Source organism: Amblyomma maculatum, chromosome 4 (genome assembly GCF_055883805.1).
Source record: "Amblyomma maculatum isolate TAMU_Amacu chromosome 4, ASM5588380v1, whole genome shotgun sequence".
In the NCBI taxonomy this organism is placed as follows: Eukaryota; Metazoa; Arthropoda; class Arachnida; order Ixodida; family Ixodidae; genus Amblyomma; species Amblyomma maculatum.
In genome coordinates this window covers 185,673,176-185,680,046 of record NC_139347.1, presented here as the reverse complement: position 1 = coordinate 185,680,046, position 6,871 = coordinate 185,673,176, and positions in this window count along the sequence as shown.

Here is a 6,871-nt window from a genome sequence, read left to right as displayed (position 1 = left end):
TCAGCGACCATCGGTTATCCTCTCTTCGCACTACATGTCCTGCCCATGTCCATTTCTTCTTAATTTGCACTAGAATGTCGGTAACTTGAGTTGTTTCTCTGACCCACTCTGCACGCTTTCTATCTCTTAATGTTACCCCTACCATTTTTCGTTCCATAGCCCTCTGGGTTGCCCTCAACTTAAGTAGGACTCTCTTGGTTTGCCTCCACGTTTCAGCCCCATAGGTGAGTACAGGCAAGATGCAACTGTTGTATACTTTCCTCTTGAGCGATACCGGTAAGCTGCTAGTCATAATCTGCGAGTGCTTGCCAAATGCGCTCCATCCCAATCTTATTCTTCTTGTTATTTCCTTTTCATGGTCCGGATCTGCGGTTACTACCTGTCCTAAGTAGACATATTCGCCTACTACTTCCAATATTTCGCACCCTAATGTAAACTGCTGTTCCTTCCCGAGGCTGTTGAACAATACCTTAGTCTTCTGCATATTGATTTTCAAGCCTACCTTTCTACTTTTTCTGTCTAGGTCATCAATCATTATTTGCAGTTCATCCCCCGAGTTGCTTAGCAAGGCAATGTCATCAGCAAATCGCAGATTACTGAGGTATTCTCCATCTACCCTTATCCCTACCTGCTCCCATTCCAAGTCTCTGAATACTTCCTCTAAACAAGCTGTGAATAGCACTGGGGAGATTGTGTCTCCTTGCCTAACACCATTCTTTATGAGAATTTTGTTACTTTCTTTATGCAGAAGTATGGTTGCTGTGCAGCCACTATATATATCTTCCACCACTTTCACGTACGGCTCGTCTACCCCCTGATTTCGCAATGCCTGCATCACCGCCGAGGTTTCAACTGAGTCAAATGCTTTTTCGTAATCAATAAATGCTATGTATAAGGGCTGGTTATATTCCGAGCATTTTTCTATCACCTGATTGATGGTATGGATATCATCGATAGTAGTACCGTTTCCGAAACCCTGCTTGATCATTTGCTTGATTGCAGTCTAAGGTTGTCCTGATTCTATTAGCGATTACCTTAGTAAATACCTTATACGTAACAGATAGTAAGCTGATTGGTCTGTAATTTTTAAGGTCCTTAGAGTCCCCTTTCTTATGGATGAGGATAATGTTTGCATTCTTCCATGGTTCCGGTACCGTCGATGACACCAGGCACTGCGTATACAGGGTGGCCAGTTTTTCTAGCACGATATCCCCCCCGTCCTTCAGCAAATCTGTAGTTATCTGATCCTCTCCAACTGATTTCCCCCTTTTAATAGTTTCTAGTGCTTTCTTGACCTCGTCCTTCGTCACTGGTGGAACGTCTGACTGTTTTTCCCTACCGCCAATCTCATTACGGTCCTTACTACTTTGGCTACTGTAGAGATCTGTATAGAACTCCTCGGCTACTTTGACTATCTTGTCCGCATTAGTGATGACGTTGCCCACCTTGTCCCTTATCGCATGCATCTGGTTTTTGCCTATGCCCAATTTCTTTTTTACCGCTTTAAGGCTTCCCTCGTTCTTTACAGCATGCTCATTGATGAAATACCCTGGGGCGTTTCCGATGAAATCCTTGTATACAGCCGTCAGTAGTCCCATCCGTGAATGGGGGCGCTGGGCAGCCGTGCCAGGAGGGAAGCTCCGTCAGGGGCGTGGTGAAGGCGGTCCACGTGAGTGAGGCCTCTCTGGAGGAGCTGCAGGGTCAGGGGGTAGACACCGGCTTCCGCCAGTGTTGCCGCAATCCTAGAGCACTGCGTTGCTCCCAGCAGGCGTCGGATCCACATCCTGCGTGCTCCGTCCAGGATGTTCACTCTAGTGGGCCTGAGGGAAATAAAAGGGAGGGCATAAAGTATGGAAAAGGTGGCGGCCGCCTCAAACAGCCGGATTGCCCATGATGTTGAACAGCCATTGCCTCCTGCAAGAAGACGTTGGGCTGCTCGGCCAACCCGGTTCAGGCGACCCAGGTAGGCCTTGTCTGCAGGGATCCATGTGAGGCGGTGATCGATCACCAGCCCCAGGTACTTGACCTGGCGTCTCCAGGGCAGGCTGGTGCCGTCGATCATCAGGGTGGTTGCATGGGCTGACGCTCGTGCTCCCGAAGGGTGCACCATGAGGGCCTCCGACTTTGCAGCAGAGAGCTTGAGCCCCCTGCCGAGTAGGAACTGCTGCACGGAGTCGAGGGCTCGTTGCATGGCTTTCCTAGCAGAGATCATCCTGCTCCTTGGGGCCCGGACCCAGAGCGCCACGTCGTCAGCATAGATCGAGGTCAGCACTCCGTGGTCCCGAACCTGTTTGATGGCGCTCGGGAGACCGGCCAGGACCAGATTGAACAAGAATGGGCTGAGAACAGACCCCTGGGGCACTCCGGTGTTGATGGGGCGAGGCGAGCTCAGGGCCTGTCCAACCCGGACCTGCAGGGTACGATTGGAAAGAAAGGCTGTTATGAAACGCCGCAGGTTACCTGTGACTCCCAGGTCATCCAGAGCCTGTTGGATGGCCTGGTGTGGTAGATGGTCGAAAGCAGACTCGTCCAGAAGGGCGAGAAAGGCGACGTCGCCCATGTACTGTGCCTCTTCCAGGGTGGACACCACGTCCGCGATGGAGTCCGCTGTGCACCTGTGTCTCCGGAACCCGGACTGGCTTTCAGGGAGAAAGTTTTTCACCCGTGCAATCCAAGAGAGGCGCTCCAGGACACGGACTCCATGGCCTTGCAGGCTGCGGATGTCAGGGACACGGGGCGGTAGGACGAGAGCTGCTGGGGGGGCTTCTTCCCTTTGAGGATGAGGACCACGATGGCCATAGTCCAGCTCTCGGGAAGGATGCCGCTTTCCTAGATCCCGTTGAACACCTGCAGGAGGCGGGCCTTTTCTGGGGTGTCTAGGTTGCGCAGCATTTGGAGGTTGCTCCCATCTACACCTGGAGCCGTCTTTTTCTTGGACCGGTTGAGGGCCCGAAGAAGCTCGTGGGTGGTGATGGGATCCGAGCACTGAGCAGCGACCATGGAGGTTGCTGCGGAAGGAAGTGAGGTGCGAGTCTGAGGCTCACGTAGCGGAGGGCTTGGTAGAGGGCCGAGGGCGGGGCGGGCGGCCTCGGACAGGTGGTCTCCCAGCTCCTCGGCTAACACCTGGTAGGGCACCCCTCTGGCGATGGCGGCGCCCAGGTCAGGATGGCGGTTGACGGTCACCTGCAGGAGAGATCGGAAGAGACGCCATGCTGTCGCTGACTGTCGAGCGGTTTGAAGCTTGTGGCAGACGCTGGCCCAGCCTTCTCGACCTCGTCGGTTGGCTTGTCGGCGGCAGCAGGCGTCGACCTTCCTCCATTTGGACCAGTCCTTGGGGAGCTCCGTCCGCTTGGATGTGCGTTCCGCCCTACGCCTAGCTGCTCGAAGACCCAGTAGCCGGAGGTCAGGCACAGGGGTCAGTCTGGGGACATGGCCAGTCACGGTGGCACACTGGGCACATTCTCCCAAGAGGGTCAGGAAGTCGCCTGCGTGCGGGATACCCTTGGTCAGCTCCCTGAACTGAGACCACCTCGTTACCCGATACACCCTGTCTCGTTGTCGACGCTGCTTGGTAGGTGTCAGGTAGATGGGGAAGTGGTCAGAGCCCAGAGAGTCTGCCGCTTGCTCCCAGGTGTAGAAGCAGGCCTCCGTCAGCAGGGCCAGGTCGAGGATGGACGAGCAGCGAGGCCCGATGAAAGTTGGGGCCGTGGGCCTCAGGAACCGCATGCCAGCGACTGAAATGGAATCCAGCAGCTTCTTGCCCCTGGCTGAGGATGTCTGGCTGCCCAAGGCCCTGTGGGGAGAGTTGAAATCGCCACAAATTACGGCATCGTTACCTAGGTGGCAATGCAGGGCCGTGAAGCAGGAAGGATCCCATGGGACGCCCTGGGGGACGTAGACCGAGGCCACCGAGGTGTCTGTGTTGCCCAGACGGACACGGATGGCACAAATCTCAAGGTGACCCAGGTCCTTGGCAGCGACATCTAGCACCGTGTGCGGGATGGTGTTACGCACATAGATGGCGGTGCGGGGTCGGTCCTGAGGATGGGACGGGTCCAGGCAGGGGGCATCTGCACATGAATCGAGGGCACAGCAGGACAGGCCAGAGTAGCCAGTGTAGCCCGGAAGGCGAGCAGATTCTACAGGTTCTCCTGAAGCGCCAGGACGTCAACGTTCATGGTTCCCTGCAAAATCATGTCTCGTAGGTCAGCGTGGCGAGCGCATAGGGAATTCACATTCTACTGGAGGACGCGTGGCCACTCTGCGGTTCCTCTACGGCTCGCCATGATTAAGGATTGAAGGGCTCTCTGCAAGGAGAGCTGCCTCGTAGAGATTACGTGCCCTGGAGTTGGGGGGAAGCTGGGAGAGGAGGGTTTGGACCGCCAGTCGGATGGCAGCGGTCACGCCTGGTTGCACCTCACCCACCGTGGCAGGCGGGTTGGCAGGGCCTTGGGCTGCAGGGCGAGGTCTGGTCTTGAGGACCCCTGCGTAGTTACCTTTCCCCCGTGGGGAGCTGTGGCTCCAGTGGGGCGTTGGCTCGGCTGCTGCGAGCGCAGCTCGGCGAGGATGGTCCGCCTTGCCTCTGGGTTGGGGTTCCTGCGCTGTGTGGTGGTCAACTTACTTTGTTGTTCCCAGCGTGGACAGGACGGGTCCGAGGCCTTGTGACGTCCACTGCAGTGGATGCACCTCGGAGCGGGGGCCGTGCACTCCTTCCTGAGGTGGGGCCCACTGCAGGTGGTGCAGCGTGGTGGTCGGGTGCAAGCAGACCTGGTGTGGTTGTACCCTCCACACAGGGGACGCTGCAAGGGGCGGGCCATGAGGGGGCGGACACGGAACCGCATCCCGGAGATGAGGACGTGGCCTGGAGGTGGAAGGAAGGGGAATTTGTCTTGCGGAGGCTAGACGACCGGGTAGGAGAGTGAAAAACGTTTGCGAGGGAACGGAAGGAGAGAAACACGAGAGAATCGGGTGATTGGGGTGGCTGTAACTGCGTTATTAGCTACTCTTTTCAAAAACTTTTTGCGGCCTTGCGTTCTGGGGGCGAAGTCTCACGGTCACCGGGGAAGAAAATATTTTCGACCGGAGGGTGGACAGTGGGCCTTTAACCCGACAATGTTCACATTTGAGTGCATGCTTCGTGACAAAGCCTGCGCCGGTCCGCTGGACAGGACACGCGTTCTAGAAAGCATGTTGGCGAGCCATCGAGACAGTGCACCAGACAAGCCGTTCGCACAACCAGAGTCACAGCACGAAGGCAAGTTTGGAAAATCTTACAAAACTTTGCCGCTGTTGGCGCTAACTGCGACAAACAAAATACAGACATGCCGGTTTCAAGACGTTACGTGCAACAGTTAATTGCTACCGGCGTGGACACCTAGAGCAGGCCTGCATCCTTATAAAGAAGCAAGGTAAAGCAGCCATTTTACGTGGCCACAGCGCAGTTGCAGTATAATTACGCAATTTGGGACGTAAACACGTCAGTCAGCTTCGTCATTGCTGTATGACCTCGACACCGTTTCTAACCTTTGCACATGGTCGAAGTAACAGCTCACTTGATCATGAACCACCACTTGATGCAGTTCGAGATGGAGGTCAAATATTTAGGGGAATCCCCCAAGGTGGAGTAGATTTCTACTCCAATAAGGGAGTAATTAGTGACGTCCCCCCAAGCGCAACCATACGGCTACAAAGCAAAGCTAAACAGTTTTCTCAGAAACTTCGTAGTTAAAGAAGAATTCGTCCTACTCCGGGGATCGAACCCGGCACCACCGCCTTTCCAGGCCAGTCGCTCTACCGACTGAGCTAACCAGGACGGCTAGCAGATCAGATGGTAGGGCGAGAGCGAATTGATCTGTAACTCGAAGTGGGAATGGTGTTGGTCAAATATTTCTAGAATTACGAAGTTTCTGAGAAAGCTGTTTAGCTTTCCTTTATAGCCGTATGGCTGCGCATGGGTGAACGTCACTGAGTAATTACTCCCATATTAGTTCGGGATGGACCACCCTCACAAGCGAGGACTCTGAAACGAGCTTTTGTTGGCTCTCTACAGTTTTCTATTTGTATATTTGTATATCCGTTCTTTTAGTATATGAGCTATAAAACTCTCAAATCAATTTTTCGATTGCTTGAACTTGCATCATGTTGGTAATATTGACTGAGTATAGCAATGAGTATTTTGGAAGCGTGAAGTGCGATAGGGCTTTAGAAGGGCATATTTGGGAACTATTCAAGGCCTCGTTCTTCTTTAGGGGTAAAACATGCTTTCATATTGCCTAAAAATAAAATTAGGATGTGTACATTTGCGGTTAAATTATCTAAATATAAATTTAGGATGTGTAAATTTGTGGCTAAATTATATTTAAAATTTTCGATAAATTATAAAACACAAAAAAGGAAGAATAAAATCAAAATTCTATGAATAACAACAATTAGGACCTGGCAAAATTCGCCCCCCCTCCCCCCCACTCAAAAAGAGGTTCCGGAGTCCCTGTTGAAGGCCAATGGAGGATGTGTAATCAGAGGCTATGTCTAGTGCTAATTGAAGGGTGGCCTCTTGAGTGAGCATATTAAGTGAGTGCTCCATACCGTGATATCATCTGCGTATTGCAAAAACCTGATTTCAGTGATATCATTTAAGCGCCATGCCAATGGGATGAAAGTAATATTGAACAAAATCAGAGACAATACTGATTCCTGGGACACGCTACGTAGTGAAACGAATGAACCAACTGTGTCACCACCACTGAGGCATATTGCATATTTTCTTCCGTCCAAAAATGATGCAACAAAACTGCGTGCTCTCGGACGGAGATTAAGCATGTTAATGGCATTCAGGATTGCAGCATGACTGATGTTGCCATATGCCTTTTCA